The sequence below is a fragment of the Bos taurus genome, chromosome 22 (genome assembly GCF_002263795.3).
Source record: "Bos taurus isolate L1 Dominette 01449 registration number 42190680 breed Hereford chromosome 22, ARS-UCD2.0, whole genome shotgun sequence".
Classification (NCBI taxonomy): Eukaryota; Metazoa; Chordata; class Mammalia; order Artiodactyla; family Bovidae; genus Bos; species Bos taurus.
In genome coordinates, this window is record NC_037349.1 from 29,451,832 (window position 1) to 29,475,818 (window position 23,987).

The 23,987-nt window shown below is 44.1% G+C and overlaps 1 long non-coding RNA gene across 1 annotated transcript in view; it reads left to right on the plus strand.

Annotated features, from left to right (window-relative positions):
* The window catches only part of LOC112443494 (uncharacterized), a 34,836-nt gene that overhangs the window by 6,426 nt on the left and 4,423 nt on the right, over positions 1-23,987 (plus strand). The window contains exons 2-3 of the long non-coding RNA XR_003031885.2: positions 11,809-11,978; positions 12,552-13,128. This is a non-coding gene — a long non-coding RNA (uncharacterized lncRNA). The remainder of the gene's footprint in view (positions 1-11,808; positions 11,979-12,551; positions 13,129-23,987) is intronic.

Below are 23,987 nucleotides of genomic sequence, written 5' to 3' on the forward strand. Positions count from 1 at the left end.
TTTGGGTTTTTCATCCCTTAGGGTCTCAGAGTTCTCCCCTTAATGTCTGGGGAAAAAAGCATGAAAGGTCACATAGCAAATCTACCAGGGGCCAGGCTGGGAAGGGGTGTCTGTCACTGTTGTCTATATTCCATGGACCAGATCTGTCACATGGTCCCATCTCTCTGTTAGGGGAAGCACACTGACTGAAACTGCCCAACCTGACCAGCTGCCATAGTAACCATTTGCCTGGATGGTTTTACGGCAGGAGGTCCTGGTAAGAAACAAAGAACTAATAAGCCACCACCAACTGGAAGAGTTTGGGAAAGGTCAAAAGGAGACACCACAGGTCCGACCACCTCCCAGAATCCTTCTTAATGGCATCCATCTTGGCTGAGCAATGCATGCATCACCAGGAAGGACTCTGAGTCAGAATGATTGGCCAAAGACAACCCGGAAACTAATCCTATCACCATAAAACCTGAGACCGCGAGCCACGAGGCAGAGCAGTTCTCCTGAGATCCCTTACCCTGCTGCTCTTCACCCGGGTGCTGTTTTCCAATAAAGTCTCTTGCTTTGTCAGCATGTATCTCCTTGGACAGTGCTTTTCTGAGTGTTAGACAAGAGCCCACTCTTGGGGCGCTGGAGGGGGCCCCCCTTCCCACAATATCTCTGCAGGGGACACTGAAAAATATACTCTAGCTTTAGTCCCAAGTGAAAAGGAGGTAGAATTTGGTGAACTCGTGGCATTGCTGTCTCAACCTCCATCTCAGATGGCCAGATCCTCACGTTAAGAGAACAGATTGACAGTAAAAGGAATAGTGCCAACCCAGACGTTATCTGCTTAGTTATTCTTGAATAGGGCAATTTTCCAACTCTCCACTCTAGAGCAGTACTTCTCCAAATGAGGTACACAGTCTCCTGAAGGTTCATGGTGGTTGCCAACGGGCATGTTTCCCCACCAGGTCAACACAGGTTATCGTGTCCATGTGGCAATTTTACCTGAAGTTTTAAGGGAATTTAAAATGTTGAATTTTTACTTCCTTCAAAGGTTTAGACATAAGCATACTTAAGGGAAGTCATGAGATTTCTGATATTCCTCAAGTTAGGAGTCTTACATGTTTAAAACTCCCTTTATGGACCTTAGAGATATTCCTCCTCTTTTCTTTACATTTAGGGGAAGTTGAGGAAACTCCCTGGGAAACATTTGATTCAAGATGTGTCTTTACCTCCTTTCCTCAGTTCGAAGTCACAGGGTTCCAAACTCAATGGGAAAGATGAATTGAGAGTTCACCACAATCTAACGATACTAGAATATTTTCTGAATCAACTATGAGTCAGATACAGTTCTATAGGCTTGTATGTGTTCTGGTTATATATTGCTGGATTGCAAACTACCCTAATACTTACTGGCTCAAACAACCATTTTATTGTCTGATGATTTTGTGGGCCAGGAATTTAGGCAGGGCTTAGCTGGGTGGGTCTTATGCTCTACATGGCTTCAAGATGGCTTTACTCAAATACCTGACACTCGAGCCAGGGAAAACAGGGTTCAGCTGGACACCTTTCCTCCTTATATGGCAGCTCAGGGCTCCAAGAACCAAGTGTTCTAAGAGGGCTGGGTAAAGTTGCAAGGCTTCTCATGACCTCAGAATGCCTGAAACTTCCTCCATATTCTGTGGGTCATGAAAATCAGCTGATTGAAGGTGAAGGCAATTAGACTGCACTTTCAATGGGAAAATTCACCAAGAATTTGCAGCCATCTTTCATGGACCACTGTATGGATTTTCTCATTTCATCTTCCTAGCATCCCTACAAGGTAGAGATGACTTCTATTCCCAATTTACAGTTGAATCAACTTTATTTACTTGCTCACATATTCATTGTACCTAATAGTCCACATACTCTCTAAATAGAGTTAGAACTTCCAAAGGCTTAATCTAAGTAATTACTGAATAGGAGAGCACCTTTTTAAAACTTTCTTGTTCTAAGTAACTTAGAACTTAAAATGGTGACCCTAATATTTATAATACCTAATTTTTCAAATACTTTGATGTGCCCCTAACCTTGGATCCCTATAAGAGTTGTGTTTGTTTGTTTAATAGATTGTATTATTATTCAAAACATTGGCCCCTCCTCCCCATGGGAGAATTCTTTTTTTTTTCTTTTTTAAAAAAAGATTTCCGCACCCCCACCCCCTGGTCCCAGCGGCGGAGGCGGCGGCGGCGGCCGCCGTGGCGCTACTCCCCCCGCCCCCGCGGCGCTGCTCCCCCCGCCCCCCGGAGCGGCCGGCTCACTCACCTCCATGGGAGAATTTAAATTTCTACCTTATTGTTTCAGTCTTGGCTATGTGTCAAGTTTGGGTTGTGTAGCATGATTTCTGGAGAAGGCAATGACAACCCACTCCAGTACTCTTGCCTGGAAAATCCCATGAACAGAGGAGCCTGGTAGGCTGCAGTCCGTGGGTACGCTAGGAGTCAGACACAACTGAGTGACTTCACTTTCACTTTTCACTTTCATGCATTGGAGAAGGAAATGGCAACCCACTCCAGTATTCTTGCCTGGAGAATCCCAGGGATGGGGGAGCCTGGTGGGCTGCCGTCTATGGGGTTGCACAGAGTCAGACACGACTGCAGTGACTTAGTAGCAGCAGCAGCAGCATGACTTCTAAGCAGAAGCTTTCACAGTCATGATGTGGTTCTGCTAGGGTCTCTTTTCCTCCACCACAAGATTGACAGTGTCCCAAATGCAGGCTGTAGCCTGCATCACAGAATAAAGATCCCATGAAGCCAAGCCATGTCTAGCCCAAATCAACATGTGAGTCTAGCAAGCCATAACCTTTTCTTGTTACAAGCCAGTGTGATTTGGAAGTTGTTTGTTACTGCATCATAATTTAGCCTAAGCTGACTGGTGCTATTAATTTTCCCATTTTATAGATATGAAATAAGTTGAGAAGAATTAAGTAACTTACCCAGGTCTAGGACTTAACCTAAGGTTTTTGATTCTAGATCCTTGATCTTAATTGTCTGTATTTGTTGTTATTGTTCAGTTGCCAAGTCATGTCCAGATGTGAAGAGCTGACTCATTGAAAAAGACCCTGATGCTGGGAAAGACTGAGAGCAAGAGGAGAAGGGGGTGACAGAGGATGAGATGGTTGGATGGCATCATCGACTCAATGGACATGAGTTTCAGCAAGCTCGGGGAGGTAGTGAAGGACAAGGAAATCTGGTGTGCTGCTGTCCATGGGGTCACAAAGATAAAAAAGAAAATCTTCTATATAACTGGTGGGACGGAGAAGGCAATGGCACCCCACTCCAGTACTCTTGCTTGGAAAATCCCATGGATGGAGGAGCCTGGTAGGCTGCAGTCCATGGGGTCGCTAAGAGTCAGACACGACAGAGCGACTTCACTTTCACCTTTCACTTTCATGCATTGGAGAAGGAAATGGCAACCCACTCCTGTGTTCTTGCCTGGAGAATCCCAGGGATGGCTGAGCCTGGCGGGCTGCTGTCTATGGGGTCACACAGAGTCAGACACGACTGAGGCAACTTAGTAGCAACTGGTGGAAAAAACATAACTATATGTGGTGATGAACTCAGACGGGAGAAACCACAGGCTTGAGTTGCGTGTTTGGCTATTGTCTTTGTCAGTTTGGGGCTGCTACAGCAAAAATATCACAGACGGTCTGGCTCAAACAAAACATTTATTTCTCATGGTTTCAGAGGCTGAAAAGTCCAGGATTAAGATGCTAACAGTTCTGATGTCTGGTAAGGCCCCACTTTCTACCTCATAGACAGTTGCCTTCTTGCTCATCCTCACATGAATATGAGATAGAGATAGAAGAGAGAGAGATTAAAGCAAGTTCTGTCAAGTCTTTTCCTTTAAGGGCACCAATCTTATTACAAGGGCTCCACCCTCATGATCTGATTACCTCCCAGAGACTCACTCTCCATAAACCATCACCTTGAGAATTTAAGCTTCACATATGCATTTGGGGGTGACACAAACATGCATTTCATGACAGCTACTTAGTGTGCAGGTTGTCTGATCTTTAGCTCAGAGACAACAACTCATGTGCCAAAGACACCTCTGACTTTCTAGAGAGTCACTAACATGTCTCACGGTTAGGGATGCAGCTGAGTAGTTTATTTTATCACAAGGGGGCAAAACTGTGTAAATATTTTTTGAGCTTCTCATAGTATTTCATAGTATTTACGAGGTAGACACCACTTGGGATGATTTAGCCTTTCCTGGTCTGACATGTTTCTCTGCTCCGTTTTTCTAAATAACAAGAAAAAGAAGGAAAGCAAAATAGAGGCTTAGTCGGTACGTGAATTATAAGGTGTCAAAGGACTGTCTGGAACTTTCTTCTTTTTCAGGAACGTGCACAGGAATTGTGTACAAACACCCTCTACTTCTTAGTCTATGGCTTTACTGGGCAACAGTGGCACAAAAAGAAGAGAAGTCACAGTGGGTTTAGGTGAGAGGACTTCATCTGAAGTGGAGGAATGTCCTGGCTGGTCACCTAAGTGCTGGATTTCTGGAACCCACTCTGTTTCTCAGCACCATTTCTTCTTTGTTTTGGAGTACTTCCCTTTGCATACTACTCCTAGGCTGTATATGATTTCAGATGATTTTGGCTGCAAGACCCAACTATAAGAGGCTTTATCAACAAGGAATATTCTATTACATTTTTAAAAATTGAGACATAATTGACATATAACACTGTGTTAATTTTAGGTGTGTAACACAATGATTTGATATTTGTGTATATTGTGAAATGATTACCAGAGTAAGTTCAGTTACCATCCATCACTACACAGTTATGTTTTTTCTTATGATAAAAATGTTTAAGCTCTACTTTCTTAGCATCTTTCAAATATACAGTACAGTATCGTTAACTGGATTGACAAGGAATATTTATTAGGTGGCATACCCAGAAGCCGAGATGTAGGGCAGTTGTTGAGTTGCTTAATTTAGTAGCTCTGAGACATTATTAAAGACGCAGGTTCTTACCATCTTTTTGCTCCCTCATCCTCAGATTGTTGATTTGTCTCTTACGTAGGTTCCTTTCCTGGTCACCTCGGGGCTCTGTAGTTCTATGTGCAGAAAGCAACATCTTCTAGTGAAAATGGAACTTGCTTCTCCTGTGTTGACTTACAGCAGTTCCTGAGATGGAAATTTGCATACACAGGTGATGCAAATATGAGTGATTGCTCTCAGGAGCAGGTCCTGATGGGCAGGAGTGATGGGCAGGACTGCCCAGTGAGAGAAACTGAGCAGCAGAGGCCTCAGCTAACCCCACAGGGCATCCTGGAGTTGGTTGGATCCTCAGAGTTCCCCAAGTTGAGGCAAGATGCTGCACCTCTATGTGGACTGGTCGCTGGAGGTTAAGGTTGCTGAACCTTGGCCATAGACCTCTTGGAAGGCGCAAGAGTGAGGGCTTCTGCCCTGAAGGGGGGCCTGGGTGACACACCCAGCATCTACTACACATGTCTCATTTCCTAAGCAAAGGTGTGTTTCCCACATGCCCTTTCCTGTTCCCCTGGATGACTTTGCCACTCATATCCATTCTAAACCATTAATTGGTAATGATAATGGAGATGCCACGGTTGCCTTTAACTGAAAATGAGCCACACTCTGGGGATGGCTTGGGTTTCTTCTGAAAGATGTAGCTGCTTTGAAGGTATGTTAGCAAGGAAGGGTGGAATGGCCGTTCAGTGACAATAGAATCTGGTCCACGTAATCCTGAATGTTTATCTGTCTGATTGATGCTGAAAGCAATGGAGGGAATCCCAGATAACAAGGTGTCTAGAAATTTCTGCATCTCTCAGTGCTATGGGCAGAGCATACAAAGATGGGATAAAGGGCTACTTCCCATGGGAAGCACCAAGTTGTGGTTGCACTGGTGATGTAGAAGGAAGGTTTCTCTCCTCTATGTGGTGATCCTGAACAACATGGTGGTGAGGGTTGCCAATCCTCTGCAAAGTGGAAAATCTGCCTATAGTTTATCGTGAGCCCTCCCTATGGGTGGTTTCTCTGTATCTGTGGTTCTGTGTCTTAGAATTCAACCGGTCTTGGATCTTGCAGTGCTGCAGTATTTATAGTTGAAAAGGATCTGCTTATAGGTAGACCCAGCCAGTTCAAACCTGGGTTGTTCAAGGGTCAACTAAGCTAGATTCAAATGGGTCTTGTAGAGGATGGCTGAACACCCCATTGTCCTGGCTCCCTAGGAGTCCAGATGGACCTTAAAACACTAGTAAAACCTCTGCTGTGGACCAGTGTGTTTTTCTTCTCATTATAGCAGCCTCCATCTTAGTTTGAGGTCCCCCAGCACAGACTCTGAGACCAAATGCAAGTGCAAGCCATGTGTGTGGCAACGCAAGCGGGGAAGGCGGCCTAAGACACTGGAAGGGGTGACAGAAGATTGTTGGATAAAGTACAGGACCCCAGTTAAATGTGAATTTCAGATAAACAAGTAATTTTTAAAGTATAAGCATGTCATATACAATATTTTTTAGACGTGAATTTTTTTTTTTAGGGTATGTCCCAAATGTTGCCTGGGGCATACTGATATGAAAAAAATCAGTTTTATCTGAAGTTCAAATTTAACTGGGGGTCCTATAATTTTTATTGAATCTGACAGCCTGAGGTGGCAGCCATTAAAAGATGCATGATCAAGTCAGCTGCTACTGGTGACTGGAGCTGTAGCCACTGAGGGCTCTGGTAACTAGAGCCCCAGAGTTACTGCACCTAGGAGGCATGGGAGCTGGGGTACACTCACTGCATTAGTGTTTGGTTGAGAGCTGGGTGGGGAGGGAAGCTGGCCCTGTGGTGGTTGTTTCCTGGCTTTGGTGAGCTTCTGTGAGCACAGACAGAGCAGCATCCCTTGTGTGGCTTCTGAGAAAAGCATTAGGCAAAGAGATGCAGGTCCTAATAGCTTGAAGTTAGCTGATGACCGTGACATGGTAAAGTCTAAGGGAATACGAGCAGGGCCCTAGGACCTCAGTTACAGAACTGACGTCCTAGTAATATAAATTATTAGAAGTCAATTGATCTGGGTTAGAATTTTGGTTCCATTAGTGAATATGTGACCTTGGACTTACAGAACTTCCTGCCCCCTTTCTCTTTATCAATAAAATGGGGCTAATGATACTTCATAGGGTTATTGTGGGGATTAAAACACAAAAGTAGATACAATGCCTGGCATCCAGTAGATTTTCAAAAAATATCTGGTCATGAATATATTAAAATGTGTGGGCTTTGAGATCAGACCTGAGTTTGAGTCCTAACCCTATCAGCTACCAGCTGGTCTTGGATAAGCCACATCCCCTCTCTATCTCTTCATCTGGAAAAATCAGGTGACACCCACCTCCTGAAACTCTTTTGAGGTTGGAAAGGTATGAGGTATGTTAAGTGCTGGCATAGAGCAGGCATTTGTGTCCATGAATGTTTGTGCTGTTTTTCCTTAGAAAAGTGTGAGGAGGGTATGAGGTCATCACTAAATGATCCAGGCCAAACTTAGGATGTAACTCTGCCAAAGTCTATTTAAATCCCTGATGGAATGATAGACAGGCACAGGGCTAGAATTTCCGAGGAGGATCTGGGTAGTCATTAGGAATTGTTGTCCTTCTGGGCATAGATCCCCTCCGTCTTTAAGTTATGCATAGACATGTGGCTTGTGTTGGCCAATAAAATGTGAGCAAAGTGAAAGGCACTTCTGTGGGGTGTGGACTGCTTCCATGCTTCAAATGCCTAGTTGAGTAGTTACACTTGAATAGTTCCAGCTGAGATTGGCTGGCTCTCAAAACCTGCGATATTTGCTATCTGCCTCTTTACAGAGTTTGCTGACCCTCACACTAGCCTATCCTCAAATGAGACACATCCCAAGGGATGTCGATGCTGCTGGTCCGTGGACAGCCCTTTGTGTAGCAAGACTCTAGGGCAGGGTTTCTCAACCTCAGCACTACAGATATTTGGGGCCAGATTACTCTGGTTTTGGAGGAACTGTCCTGTGCATTATGGGATGTTTAGCATCATCCCTGGCCTACATTAACCAGATGCCAATATTTCCCCCTAAAAATTTGACATCTGAAAATATCTCCCGACATCTCCTGGGTTACAAGTCACCCCAAACTGAGAATCTCTGCCCTGGGGTGTCTGGGGTATGGTCAGCAGGCTCATAGTCCTCCGAGGTCTTGGTACCAGATCTTGGGCAGTAGGGTTGGTCTGTTTCCTGCTGTCTGGACCCAAGAATGATGGAAATGGTACAGAAGCTCGAGCACTGGTCTAGGGCAGGTTATGTCAGGTACTAGGGAAGTGCAGAGGATGCCAAGCAGGAAGAGAGTGAAGTTATGCTTTTCTGCTCAGCTTGGAATTATCTTCTGTTCTGCTTGGATTTTAAAAAATGTTTCTCTGAAAAAGCTGGATAAGATGGGTGGATATATTTGACTAGCAAGAAAGTTTAGAGTCTGGAAAAAAAGGAGTCTAATTGGTGGACTTCTTCACTAACAGCTAAAAGCTTGTCCAGGTGTACCAACTGGCCAGACATTCTAAATTTCCTGATTTTGGCCTGTTCTGCCTGTTCTTTCTCTGACCTTCCATACAGAGCAGGACTGAGTGTCATTTTTATCCAACCCTGTTTTAGGGGCGAGAAAGGGAAAACCAGCACCCAGCCCCTTGCTGTATGTCCTAGGGGAATGCTGACTTAAATGTGCTGCAAAGCAAACCTTACACTGGATGAATCAGAGGTGGGTGGCCATGCTGTGTTCACTCTCAGAGAGAAACAGCCTGAGTGAGGGTGCTTTGAAATCAGGGTAAAGAATCCTCCACACGTGTCTCAATTTTCACCATTTGCATTTGACCACAAGAAGAAACCCGTGACAATCTGTTTTCTTTTAATATTTTTTTTGCAGGCCGTTGACATGTAATATGATTTATTATTCTATTTATTTTCCTGGTTTGTCTAAAATTACTAAAGCCCTAGAAGACTGTTATTTTGAAACTTCAAACTGCAGAAATGGGTTAAGTTAGGAGGGAAGGTCTTCTTACCTCCCTCCAATCCCACTCTTGGGAACTAACCTCATGACTGTTTTGTCACAACCAGTCCAGATCCCAACAAGATATTCATATATATTTAATGTGCATGTAGAGTGTTTACATGTAAGATCGTAATGCAGTGTGTGGGATAATCCTGCTTTATTTGTTTTCATTGAACGTCGGGGCTAGGATGAGAGGGAACTGAGTAAGGCAGCTAGGGTGCAAAATTTGAGGCACTCACTCCTAGGTGCACACTGGTACAGGGTCTGCACTTGTACAACCCTGAAGGTGAGTACTTCCTTAAGTTTTGTGCCCCAGGTATTTCACTCTTAAACACTCTCAGTGTCTTGCAGATCGTCCCTAGACTGGCCTCACCCTAGCCTTCTCCCTGCTAGTTCTGTCTTTTTCTGTTGTTCAGTCACTCAGTCACATCTAACTCTTTGTAAACTCCATGGACTGCAGCATGCCAGGCTTCCCTGTCCTTCACTGTCTCCTGGAGTTTGCTCAAACTCACGTCCATTGAATTGGTGATGCCGTCCAACCATCTCATCGTCTGTTGCCCTTTTCTTGTTCTGTCCTCAATCTTTCCCAGCATCAGGGTCAACTGCTAACTTTCTCTAGCAGTCAAATAGATCTGCCTCACTTTTTTTTTTTAAGTTTTAAAGGAACTAGTTATTCAATTTAATTTCTAGCTACCCAATAAGTGTACAAAAGGAACAGAGTTACTTATTTATACTTTCCTTCACTACCTTTTACAAACTTCTGTGCTGTGCTTCTCAGCACCTTCTTCTTCTTCTTTTAAAAAATCTTTTGACCATACTACTTGACATGTGGGATCTTGGTTCACTGACGAGGAATCAAACCTGTGGCCCCTGCAGTGAAAGCATTGAGTCTTACCAACTGGACCGCCACTTAAGTCCTGAAACTTCCCTTCCTTATAGGTATTGATCTAAAGCAAATAGGCAGGTATTTCTCCAGCAAAGATGGATTTCTTTGGGATCAGCAGAGAATTGCAATTTGGAGTCTGAACCTCTTCACCCCCTTCTTGAGCTGCCCTGTTAATAAGTTGAGAGGATAATGGTAAACAGTTAGAGAGGCCAAGTAGATTTACATCTGAAAAGTCTCCAAGTTACTTGGGAATAAGGGGTAGAAAAAGTGAGACAAGTGGGTAAGAGAGAGCTTTAGGAAGAGGCAGGAAAAGGAGCCTTGGAGTGGGGGAGCAGCTGCTTCTGAGTGAGAATTTGGGAAAAGAAATGTCTAGAGAGGAAAGTTAGCACATGTGATGTAGTGTGATTCATTCTCTGTTGCCCCTTCATGTCCTCTTGGAAGAGCCTTATATTACTCCTCCAGGTTTTCTGGAGTTGAGCTTATGTTGTTTGGGGTGAATCATGGTGCAGATGGTGACTGCAGCCATGAAATTAAAAGACGCTTACTCCTTGGAAGAAAAGTTATGACCAAGCTAGACAGCATATTAAAAAGCAGAGACATTACTTTGCCAACAAAAGTCCATCTACTCAAGTCTATCGTTTTTCCAGTAGTCATGTATGGATGTGAGAGTTGGACTATAAAAAAAGCTAAGCACTGAAGAATGATGCTTTTGAACTGTGGTGTTGGAGAACGCTCTTGAGAGTCCCTTGGACTGCAAGGAGATCCAACCAGTCCATCTTAAAGGAAATCAGTCCTGGGTGTTCAGTGGAAGGACTGATGTTGAAGCTGAAACTACAATACTTTGGCCACATGATGCAAAGAGCTGACCCATTTGAAAAGAGCCTGATGCTGGGAAAGGCAGACCCTGATGCTGAAGGCAGGAAGAGAAGGGGATGACAAAGGATAAGATGGTAGGATGGCACCACCAACTCAATGGACATGAGTTTGGGTAAACTCCGGGAGTTGGTGATGGACAGGGAGGCCTGGTGTGCTGTGGTCCATGGGGTCATAAAGAGTCAGACACGACTGAGTGACTGAACTGAACTGAACTGATGATGTAGAACCCAGCCATAAGGTCAATTGGACATAATTGGGTTACAGGTATCTTCTGTGTAGAGCTGGTCTAGAAACACTGGAAGCCAGAAAAAATACTAATTTTTTTGCCTAATCAACTCTCCTTCCAACAGGGAGTAATGAACATACAGGGTCCTAGGCCACTTTGAGAAGTTTTGGGAAGCTATGAACCTACTGAGAATAATGCAGGTGAACAAATACATAGGCAGTTTTGCCAGCAGTATTCAGGGATCCTTGACGCCCAACCTCAGACCCCCTATCAAGAATGCAGAGGAGGGTTCTGCCTAATGCTGTACCCCTAGCAAACCACAACCTTTTTTGCACCAGGGACCATTTTCGTGAAAGACAATCTTTCCATGGACTGAGTGGGGGGCAGGGAGGGGAATGGTTTGGGGATGACTCAAGTGTATTACATTTACTGTGCACTTTATTTCTAACCTAATGCTGCTGATTTGACAGGAGGTACTGGTCCATGTCCTGGAGGCTGGGGACCCCTGCTGTAGCCCCAGCCACCTGCAAATCAAATCATGTTGAAATTGTGCCAAATCAGTGAACCTCACTGTTTCCAAGAGGACCTGGTAGAGGCAGATATGAACTTGAAACCTGAGTATTTAGAATCATGGTCTCTCCCGCTTTACAACAGGAGGGATATTTGGGAGTTTGGCAGAATTTTCTGACCCAGAAATCTTACAATGGAAGTCTGTCTCTGAAATCCCAGTGGAGACCATTAGTGGAGCGATTTGTAGGCCCTTGCTTTGCTAGGGGTGCCAAGAATTGTTCTGTTTTCAGGAGGCAGCCAGCCATCCAGGACTGGGAAGGGGAAGCAAGGATATTCTAAGCTCCACTGAGTGGTCCCTGGTGGAAGATGAAGAAAAATGAGAATGTGAATCCTTGGTGGCTTAGAGAAGCCTAAAAGACTGGACATTAGGACCAGCCTAGGAAAGAAGTAACAAAAGACTGTAAGTGGGGGAAGCTCACTTTTTTCCCCTCTTCCTCCTTCTCCTTCTTTAAAAGCTATTCCATCCTCACTAGGAAGACTTCCGGACCTTTCTTTCCCATTCTGAAGCCAAGCAAGGGGGATTGCAGGAGAATCCTGGGTCGTCTTAGCTTGAGTTTGCCTTGAAGCAGCAAACTACCACCCTGCCTTGAAAACAATACTGTTATTGCAAGTAGTTTATTTGTAGGGAACTCCAGGAAACCCTGGATCGGGGGTGGAACAGGGAGGAGGGGAAGGGAAGGCAGCCCCTTAAAGGGTGTCTGTATAGTGAAATATCAGTAGAAAACATGCCCTCAGAGATTCCAGATAAGAGGCTGGGTATTTATTCCCCAGCTCTGGACAGCCATTGATTAAGGAGCTGATCCTGGAGTGTTATTCCTTGTCAATTTCAGCCTACTGCAGGCTTGGGCAAGTGGGCTCCAGTAGTCACGGAAAACCTGCAGGCAAAGGGATTCGGGTGCCAGCAACTGGCAATTGTGTGTACTAAAATAGTAACAGTGAGAGCTTCTCCTCTTCTCCCATTTGTGATCATTAGCAAAGCCTCCAAGGAGCAGAGCTTGTTTGCCGAACTGTGAAAGCTAATAGGCACCCCTGATGGAGCCACTGGACAGAAGAGTGCTGAGAAATTTTGGAGTGAACTTGAGCCAGGAGCCTTGTGCCTGCTTCCAGTCTAGAGATTGCCCATGACAGCAGGGCTTGAAGGGGCCATGGTGTACAGTGGTTGGACAAAGATGGGGCAACTCCAGGACAAGCTCTGGCTTCACTGCAGTTGGAAGGTGAAGACACCACCTCTTCTTGCAGCTCTGCATGAAAAAGCATGGAGGTCAGAGTCTGAGAAGGAGCTGTAGGACTTGTCCAGGAGGCCACTGGCTCACACAACTGGATGTCCAACATGGAAAAGTCACTGTCACTATGAATCGCTGTTGGTGCCAGAAAGAGACATAGCTACCCTTCTGGGAGAAGTCACTCTTATTGGAGGGGAACAGGGGAAAGCTCAACACAGTCACCTTTGTGGTGGTCACTGTGGGAACAGAGGTGATCGGCATCACTGGAGCCACTGGGAACCAGCAATGCCAGGGATACTTCGCCAGCAATAACATGTAGACATTCAGGTAAGGAGACCACTGCCTCCTCCCTCCCTCTCTCAGGCTTCAACCCTGAAGAAGCCTCTAACAGGGTGGGGATGAGGTCGTCTCTTGCTATTCTTTCCAGTGTTATTGAGATACAATTGACGTAAAACATAAGTCAAATATACAATACAAGGATTTTTTGTGCTTGTACTGTGAAAATGATCAGCACAATAAGCTGTTAACATCCACCCTTTCACATAGTTACATATTTTTTTTTTTTTGGCTTGTGTTGGGAACTTTTAAGATGGACTCTTTCAGCAATTTTCAAATATACAAAATTTTATATATTTTAGCTATAGCACTGTTAGCTATAGACATGATGTATATTATATCCCCAGGACTTATTTATCTTATAACTGTAAGTTTGACTACTTTCACTCAGTTCTTCCAGCCCGATTCCCCACCTCCTGATGTTAGAAACCATAAATTTGATCTCTGTTTCTTATAAGTATTTTTTCATATTGAAGTTTTTGTTTTTGTTCTTCTGTGTGTTTTTGTTTTTTAAAGTATTGTGTTAGTTGTACAGCAAAGTGATTCAATTATATATATATAGATTTCACATGTAAATGAGATCACAGTGTATTCGTCTCTCTCTGTCTGACTTATTTCTCAGTGCCCTCAAGGTTCATCTATATTTCCATTTTTAAGTTGGATTACTTATATTTTTTGCTGTTAAGTTGTTAGAGTTCTTTATCTATTTTGTGTAATAACCATTTGTTTCATCTGTGATTAGCAAGTATTTTCTCCCATTGTATAGACTGCCACTTCATTTTGTTGGTGGTTTCTTTTGCTGTGCAGCAGTGTTTAGTTCGATGTGCCCCCTACTTGTTTATCTACTTATGTAATTAATTTTATTTATTTTGTTTTGCCTGCTCTGGGTCTTCAGTGCTGCACGTGGGCTTTTCTCTAGTTGCGGCGGGGGCTACTCTAGTTGTGGTGCCCAGGGTTCTCATTGTGGTGGCTTCTCTTGTTGCAGAGTGCACGCTCTAGGGTGCCTGGGCTTCAGTAGTTGCTGCTCCCAGGCTCTAGGGCACAGGTTCAGTACTTGTGGCACATGGGTTTAGTTGCTCCATGGCATGTGGGATCCTCCCACATCAGAATCCCACCCATGTCTCCTGCATTAGCAGAAGGATTCTTTACCACTGAGCCACCAGGGAAGCCCCTCACTTGTTTATTTTTTGTTGCTTGTGCTTTAGGTGTCATATCCAAAAAAATCATTGACAAGACCCATGTCAGGAAGCTTTTCCCTATGCTTTATTTTAGGAGTTTTACAGTTTGGGGTTTTACTTTTAAATCTTTAATTCATTTTAAGATAATTTTTGTGAGTGCTTTAAGGGATTTAGTGTCACTCTTTTGCATGTGAATATTTGATTTTCCCTGAATTTATGTTAGGAATGAAGAGACTGCTTTTTCTCCACGTTTTTTTCTTGGTTTCCTTGTCAAATGCTAATTGTCCATAAATACACAAGATTATGTTTGGGCTCTTGATTCTGTTCCATTGATCTACATGTCTATTTTTATGCCCATACCATACTCTTTTGATTATAATAGCTTTGCAGTATAGTTAAAAACCAGGACATGTAATGACTCTAGCTTTGTTCTTCTTAGGATTTCTTTGGCTATTCCTAGTCTGTTGTGGTTCCATACAAACTTCAAGATTGTTTTTTCTATTTGGTGAAAGAAATCATTGGAATCTCATAAGGATTGTATTAAATCTACAGATGGCTTGGGGTAGTATGGATATTTTAGAAATACTAATTCTTCCATTCCTTGAACAGAGATATCATTCTATTTATTTGAGTCACCTTCAATTGCTTTCTTAAGTTTTTTATAACTTGTAGTGTAGAGATCTTTCACCTCCTTGATGAAATTTATTCCTGAGTATCTTTTAATGCTATTGTAAATGGGATTGAGATGGTTTTAAAAGAAGACCCCATGCATTCCCAACTTTAGGCAGCTGGGGGCCACAGTACTGGCCTGCGTTTAATCTCTGAATTGTGCTTAAGGGTAAATTTTTTAAATGAAGAATGAGAAGAGTAGAAAAATTAAACGTGGTAGAACCTTCAGTGGAATACTATATGGTAATGAGAGTGAACTATAACAACACAGCAATAAAACAAAATGTTGAGTGGGTAAAGCGAGATGCATGAGTATATACACACTATTGGATTCCATTCACGTGAAATTCCAAAAGCAGCAAAATAAAGCTGTGGTTCCGGAAGGTAAGATAGTGGCTATCGGGTGTAGAATACTGAATTATAGCAAAGGGGCACAGAAAGGGTTCTAAGATTTTGGTCTTGTTTCATCTCTTGGTCTGAATAGAGTTAACACAGATGTGTTCATTGTATGCAAATTCATTGAGCTGTACAGTTGTGATCTGTGTACTTTTCTGTATGTCTTTTATACTTCAATACACTTACTCAGTTTTTAAAATGTTGAACAAAAATACTAAATATTATATCTTGGAATGAACTGTTCTGGTAACCAGACATAACTGAAAAGTTCCGGAATTGGACCATGTTGTCATCAAGGGAGCTATAAACCTAAAGGAAAATGGGAACTCAGCCGAGCAGAGACGGGGGCAGTAAACTCCATACTGTGGATCCAGGGATGACAAATAACCTTTTGCTTCAACAAAAACTTCAGGGATCAAAAGCAAAGAAAGGAGAGGGATATAAAGAAGTCTGTTTTGTAATGACACTTCCCCAAAAGCTGTGATTTTTTTGATAAATTAATGAAGGATCGCAAGTGTTTGGCAACAGCATTTCCAAGACTGTTCTCAAGAGAAAAAGTTGCAGAATAAAAGGATTTTTTTTCCAGCAAACTCCAGCTTTGGGAGGCCTGACAGGCACTGGCAGCCATGCTGCCCAACACATAGAAGGGACTCATTGGCTTCTTCAAGCTTGCCATAAAATTTTGTGATGAACCACTGTGGCTGCAATTAGATCAAATAAAAGCAATGTGTTAAAAGCACAGCAATGGGACGTCATGCCCATAGCATTAATAAGCATGTTCCAAATCTCACTCTTGCAGTAAGCTTAATAGAGGTGGCATAGAACTGACATGTACTGGTTTGTGGGGTCATCCTGAGTTTGCCAAGGATTGAGGGAGGGGTACTAGAATGACACAGCTCATTTTTTTCAGGTCTTCCTCTATGTCAGACTCTGTGCTAACTGCTTGGCAGCAATACTAAAGAAGTGGATTGTATGAGTCCCATTTTAAGCTGAAGAAACTGAGGTCTTAAGAAGTTAGGAGAATTGATAAAAGGTTAATAAACAATTAACTAGGGCCTGTGTCTACCGGAATCCATGGTTCACCTGCTTTTTAACTTTTAATTTTTCTAAGTTTTTTTACATACAGGAAGTTACATACATTTTAAGTGAGCATGATGAGTTGTTATGTCCCTGTACATCTATGCAACCACCACCCAGATCAAGATAGGGAAAATCTCCATCATTCCAGAAAGTTCTCTAATGCCTCTTTTTAGTCATCACCCCCAAAGAAAGTACCGTTCTAATGTCTATTGCCATATATTAGTTATACCTATTCTTGAACTTCATAAATGGCATTGTATTACATGTACTATTTTGTGAATCTGGGACAAGGGTACAGGCTGCAGGATTGAAGACAAGCTCTGTTATTATTTAAATACATCTTTTCGGTCTTTTCCTTTTAACTTGAGCCTCAGTTTTACCTGTTGTGAAAGGGGTTCATTCATATAGCTTACCCCATAAGGTTTTTGGGAGAAGCAAAGGTGGGACATCATGTGGGTGGGGCTTAAAGACAGATATTTTGTTAGCTCCACCCACTCCCCCAAGAATTCTAAGCAGGTGTTCCTAATCAAATTGACTTGATACAAAGAAGGGAGGGTTCTAAAGTTGTGCCTAAAAGAAAAATTGCTAATAGTTAAAATTGTCTTAGGAAATTCTTTGGGAAGGGACTTCAATGGAGAGGACAGCTTTGTCTCTATGAATGGGATGGCTTGCTATGTCCTCACCAAGACAGGGATGAAGGAGGTGGACATCAGGTCTACCTCAGTACAGGGAGAGAGTCACTGAAGGGAACACAGGGGAATTGGGACTGGCTGAGGGGTACCCATCCGATGTCACAGGCAGGATCTGACCCCAGGCCATCTGGCCCTGGAGCCTGGGTCCTTAACTACACTACTACATGGTTCGATGGGGAAGAGGGCCTCCAGCATCCTCAACTGACAAGGCAGTGCCTGGGGTAAAGCAGTGTTAGGAGTGTCAGTCTGGATTTAGCCTACTCACTGGTTGAAGACAGCAGAAGATAGAGCACAACCATCCCCCCCCCAGCCCAGCTTCCAATCATCACTGGCCCCTAGGGCAGGACCAGAGCAGGTCACTTATTGGTAAATCAATTCAGCCACCAGCCTTGGTCTGAGCTGCTCATGAGTCAGAGAGGCTGGATGCTTTGAGTTTTCTTTGTTTCTTTTCTTTCTTGGTTGTAGGTGAAGAGGTGATAGAACAGCCCCAAACAACACCCTAGGATGAATAAAAGGTCTGGATTATCCTCAACCTGGAATTCAACAGGGGGCTACCTGGGGCAGAAGGGACTTGCTCAGACATGTCTGCACATCTTCAAGGGCTTGGGAAAAAGGATGCAGGATTCCTGGCTCCTCTCCAGACTTTACAGCCACTTCCTCTTCTCCTGTTCTCCCACTGTTAAATGTGGATCTCTTTCCAGAATGCTCTAAGCCTTTTTTAAAGGCAGCAAAGCTCTGTTTCTGCTTTGGCTATTACCTTTGAGAAACGACTAGCACATTGCCAAACAACTACTTACTGGCCTTGAACCTGTACTCTAGACTGACCTCTGGCTAAATGATGGCTATCAGGAAGGACCTTCCTTCCTAAGACTTGCAAGCTGCTTCAGACTTGGCCATGAAAGTGCATATTGGCATTTGTTCTGTCTTTTTCTCCTTTCCCTCACCATCCCTCTCCTGGACTCTGTCAGCACCCCAACCTGGATTTCAGTTCATTCATCCAGTGAGTCTGTCACAGACCTTGATGGTGCCCTGCTTACATCTGTCTCAGGTGACCAAGTGGTTTCCTTCAGTCATCATCACCTGAGGGCTTTCTCTGGCTGCTCAGGCTAGCTTAGCCCCTAGGATAGGACATTCCAGAAGTTACAGGATATCATTGCTACTCCCCTCCCCAAGTCCCCAGTAGGCAATGCCTGGTGGAAGGTGGTGGATAAATGCCCCAGCTCCCTTGCCCAACTGTTGGAGTAACCCCAAAGTGTGTTCTACACCATGTGCCCTGGAGCATACATGTGAATGTAACAATGGAATGACTTAAAAAATTGTCAGTTGTAAGTGTTCTGCTGCATGTAATGAGCTACTTTAAATTGGTGCTCAGTGAGGTTTAGGCTGGGCTGTGAATTGCAAGACAAGCCAGATGGATAAAGATAAGGCAGGGGGAGATCACAGGCAGAGGGAAGAAAGTAAGACCAAAAACATGGGGATGGGGAACTATGTCAGAGTGTTAGTAATGCAGTGGTTTTGATAGGAACAGTGACTAAGGGTAGTGCCTGATACAGAAGGCAGACTTGACTAGGGATACCAACCTGGCCCCAGGGATTAGTGCAGGTTTCTCTGAGGAAGTAAGAAGGAAACCTAAATCTGGAGAATCATAAGGATTAGTAGAGGATTGGGAAGGAAAAAGAACCTTCCAGGCAGAAGAACATCATGTGCAAAGGCCCTGAAGTTGGAGATATCATGATACATGCTGACTGAAGGAAATCAGGGGTAGAGAGCTCAAGATGAGGCTGGAGGGGTAGTGTGCTAGATTGTGTTACAGTTGAACAAATATTCGCTCAGCAGCTCTCTGTCCCGTTAGGTACGAGGATACTTTCTATTGACTTGAGACCGGGCCTTGTGACTTGCTTTAGTCAATGGAATGTGAGCAACCAGGACTTAAGAAGAGACCTTAAGTGTGTTTGAGCAGTTGGACTTGGCTTCTAGCATTTCTAGATGCAGGAGGCCATCAAAGTGTTATATAGGAAGTTCTTCTATCATCTACTGTCCCGCTTAGGTTGGTCTATTTTGTGCCTACTACTTCTATAGAGTTGTCTTACAAGGTGACGTAGGGAAGATGTGTAGATGATTGATGGGAAGCTCAAAAGATGCCTTTTAGGTAACAGAGAGGAGCTAGGCTGCTGGGAATGAGACTTCATGTGACATAAGTCTTGTCCTTCTTCATCAGCCCCTGGGGATTCCAGGTGAAAGGGCTATTCTTTGTGCATGGTCTATGATGGTGGTTTAGTAGGAGGCCAGGTCAGACTCTTCTTTCCAGGGTGGAGTCCTTGTAGGCAAAGATTTAAGGGTAGACAGATGTGACAGTAAACATCCTGACAAATGAAGAGAAAAGCAACCAAGTTGAGCATACAAAACTTTCAACAGGACAACGGAAGGCTGACCACCATCTTGGCTCCTCCCAAAGGACCTGCTGGCTCTTGGGATGCAAGCTCCCAGGAGGGCTGGAGATCCTGGAGTAGGAGAGCCTATTCTCCATGGTATAACAGGAATCTTCAGTGTGGGGAAGAACAAAGGAAAGAGAGTGAATGTCTTAGGAGGGATCAAATGGGTTATTATGTGGGCAGTCACTCAAGGCCAATGTCAAAATTTCAACCTCTGTTGGGATTATAGTCTGGGTAGGGATGGGGGAAAGGGATTATGTGTTCATAAGCCAGGAGTCGCATTTTAGGTCTCCAGAACAGCTCCCAGTTCACCTTGCTAACTTTAGGATTATACTGTTCTCTGTCTTCACTATAGAGTTAGAGAATCTTGAGGCACAGATGCTCAGTGTCTCAGGAAAGTTTTATAGTCTCTTATACTCAGCTTGAGAAGGCAGTGGCAACCCACTCCAGTACTCTTGCCTGGAGAATCCCATGGATGGAGGAGCCTGGTGGGCTGCAGTCCATGGGGTCGTGAAGAGTCGGATATGACTGAGCGACTTCACTTTCACTTTTCACTTTCATGCATTGGAGAAGGAAATGGCAACCCACTCCAGTGTTCTTGCCTGGAGAATCCCAGGGATGGGGGAGCCTGGCGGGCTGCCATCTATGGGGTTGCACAGAGTTGGACACGACTGAAGCGACTTAGCAGCAGCAGCAGCATACTAACAGCTTGGCAGAGATTCAAAGCACTAATCAATTACTCTTTCCTTTATTCATGCAACAAATATTTATTGATAATCTACTATGTGCCATTCACTGGAATTACAGAAGTTAATGCACAGTCTGGTAGGCAAGCACAGTGTATCTCAACATTTTTGATGCCACAGCACATAGTGAAAATAACTTTATATGACATCACTCTGAGATACTATCATGCTAATTGAGCCTCTTCATTCTCTACCTTACCAAAAGCCTACTTCTTTTATCCTTGTTTAGTTTTGATCCTGGGCCCCAAAAAGAGCATATTAATGTGCTAGAACCTATAAAGGTGACGAATATGTAAATAGTGAAATATTGGAAATAATCTGAATGTCCATTTTTGCAGAAGCAGATTCACAGACAAAGATTTGAGCATAATTATTTTTGAGATCTGTATGTGTGTGTAGGGTGTGTATAACCCTGGAAGGGGATGGAGAAGTGGTACAGACGAGCAGACGGCCAATAGAGAAAATGTGTACCAATGGTACTCAATAAGCTAAGTACCAATGGAGCTTATTTCCACAGGGAAAGCTCTGAAATCCAGGGTGGCTTGCACTCCTTAGAGTTGCCCCATCTACTGGGTGAAGGAGCTGGGGGATTGTAACACCCACTTTCCCAGTCATTGGCAGATGTTAATTCTCTGACACTTGCACCTGCATCATTCATAGGCCATGTAGCATTCTGCAGTTCTGGAACCAGGCTTCCAACCCAGTGATGTATGTGTCAGTCAGTAGTGGCATTTGGCTGGAGCCCATGGAAATGTTAGGGACATGGGTGAAGCCCTGGCAGAGGCTGCTAGACCTACAAAAAAGTGATAAAAATTTATAATGTATGATTTCATGCAAAGGACAAGGTAGAACTATGATCATTGACTTAGAAACGCTCAGCTACATATTGTCGAGTAAACAAAAACAGTTTACTGTTTTTGAACATCAAGAACATCAAGTAGGGTTAGACTCAGTGGCTCAATTATTCCATGTATGTGAATATGTCACACATAGGGGAGGGAAGGCAAGGCTGGAACTAGGCTAAGGCAAAGACACTTGCTTTGTGCACAGATTCTATAGGAGCAACAAAAACTTAGTAATCAAAATAAATATTTACATGCAATATTTTTAAAGTATCAAAATTAATGCAAACAGTTCTTAATGAACAAAGTATCAAAATTTTCAATAAAATGGAGAGCTGACCTTGCATTTGCACAACTTGGCCTCATTCCCCTCATCTTAATCTGGGCCCTGTTGGATTCTGGCCATTGGAGGTAGAAAGCTGGGGAGATGCCCTGGGGTCTCTCAGCACTTCAACCTCTTGTTCCTGCCTTCCTTGGCCCATCCCAGCCACTAACACTGATGTTGGAGCCCCAGAAACTGAACATGCAGGGGGAAGTCTCACCCGCTCTGTCTTCCCCTGTTTCTCCTGCTTACTTACCCCTAAGCAGAAAAGCTAACAGGGGAGGAATGTATATGAAGACTCCAAGGCCTGGGACCAGTGCAGTTTCCTGAGGAACCCCAATAACTTGGAGGCCAGAAGAACTGGTTCCAAAGCAGACCCACAAAAAAAGCCCTAGCAACCAAGACTTCTGTCTTCCATGCCTGGTCCTCAGTGGGTAGTTAACTGCACATGCTCTTTCACAGTCCTCTGGGGTGACAATCTGGGGTTGGGCTGATCTGGCTGGGCTCTGCTTGGTGGACTGAGAGCCCAGAGCTGAAAGCTAAGTCATCAAAGCCAGCTTGTTGAATCCAAGCCATCTCGATGCCTCTCTTCCTGACACCTGGGCCAGTGCCAAGAGCTCTCGGATCCCAGCTCTTCCAGGAGTCTGTATGTTGAGAGCCTGTGCAACCAGCGCCTTTGCAAGTGGACTTCTTAATTCATCAGGCATAAAGGACTCAGTTTACGTAGGTCAGTGTGCTAACCGCTGATACCCATGGAAGACACAGCAGGGCAAGTTCTGAGAGGTATTTTCAGGGCAGTGGCAGGGAGACTGAAGTCACTTGGGAAAGTGTATGAACTAGCGGACTGAATGAACTTTGTTTTCATTTGAAAACTCCATGGATCCTAAGCAGTATTTTCTTTGGGAGATGTTGGCCCACAGCGGTGAGAACAAAATAATGTTTCCGTCTTGACTGAGACATTTGGCCAAAGAATTAATTTCACAGCCAATGTTCAGACTGACTCTTGCACACGACCTTTAGTTTTCTTCCATGGAAAATAAAAGTGCAATGACTTGTTTTTTGGGTCCCTGGCAACTAGCAGAGGAGAGTTTTCAGTGTCTTGTTCGTAGTGGGTTCCATTTCCCCCTGTCTATACCTGTAATGAATGTGTAAAAGTGAAAGTTGCTCAGTTGTGTCCAACTCTTTGTGACCACATGGACTTATACTGTAATTACCCCATGTAATTCTCCAGGCCAGAATACTGGAGTGGGTAGCTTATCCCTCCTCCAGGGCATTGTCCCAACCCAGGAATCGAACCAGAATCTCCTGCATTGCAGTTGGATTCTTTACCAGCTGGGCTGCCAGGGAAGTATGAATGAGTGCATGGACGTGCCTCAAAAGCAAAAGCTTAGAGAAAGGAGGAGACAGAGTTTTAATATTCCACAATGAGTATCAGCACCTTCTTGAACACAACGAATCAGAGAAATGCTCTTCCTCAGAATAACTGATGATGACTCTATGGTCCATGGAGGGTAGGAGTGGGTGACTTTGATCTATAGATCTTCGTCTTTCTTCACTGCCTGGCATGTTGTTAGCCATGGGTTAGGAATGGAGGCTCTGAGTTCCAGTCCTTGCCTGCACCACGTTCCGGTGCTGTTTGTCTTTAGACGGATGACTTAACCCCTCTGAGCTTCAGTTTCCTCATCCATAAAATGAAATATGAGAGTACTTACCACATAGTGTTGTTGTGGCCACTGAATGTGACGCTGCCTTTTCTCACAGTATCTAATGAAGAGGAAGAGCTTAATCAATGACTGTCTTTTATTCTCCCTCTGGCCCCAGCTGCAGGTGGCAGGGGTAGGCAGCCATCAGGTATGGGAAAGCTGGTTCCAAAGAGACACAGGCAGGGCACTGCCAGCTCCAGCTGCACTATCCTGGGATTGCTGGAGTTTTATATAACCCTTTGCATTTGACTCAGGATATGTATTGCATGTTTAAATAACTGCCAGATCTGATGGGATGATTTTGTGTTACCTTAATGCACCCGGTGCATGGGTCTTGGTCTCAGGGACAATGTGATTTCTGCTATCTGGGCACGTACGCATGCATGCAGGCTCAGTCATGTCTAACTCTTTGGGATCCCATGGACTGTAGGCTGCCAGATTCCTCTGTCCATGGAATTTTCCAAGCAAGAATACGGAGTAGGTTGCCATTTCCTACTCCAGGAGATCTTCCTGACCCAGGGATTTAACCCATATATGGTATTACCTGCATTGACAGACAGATTCTTTACCAATGTGCTAGCTGGGAAGCTCTATCTGGGTACAGCTCCCCACTAACAAATCTGCCTTGAATGGTTGTCTTTTCTTGAAGAGAGCCACAGAAGCCAACTGTCAGGGCTCATTCCCTCTTTGGGCTCTCTGTGGAAGAAGCCAACATCTGGCACCAGGTTTTTATGTAAGACACATGAAACTGAGACCAGTGATCAATCTTGAGTTTACTAAGAGCCACAGC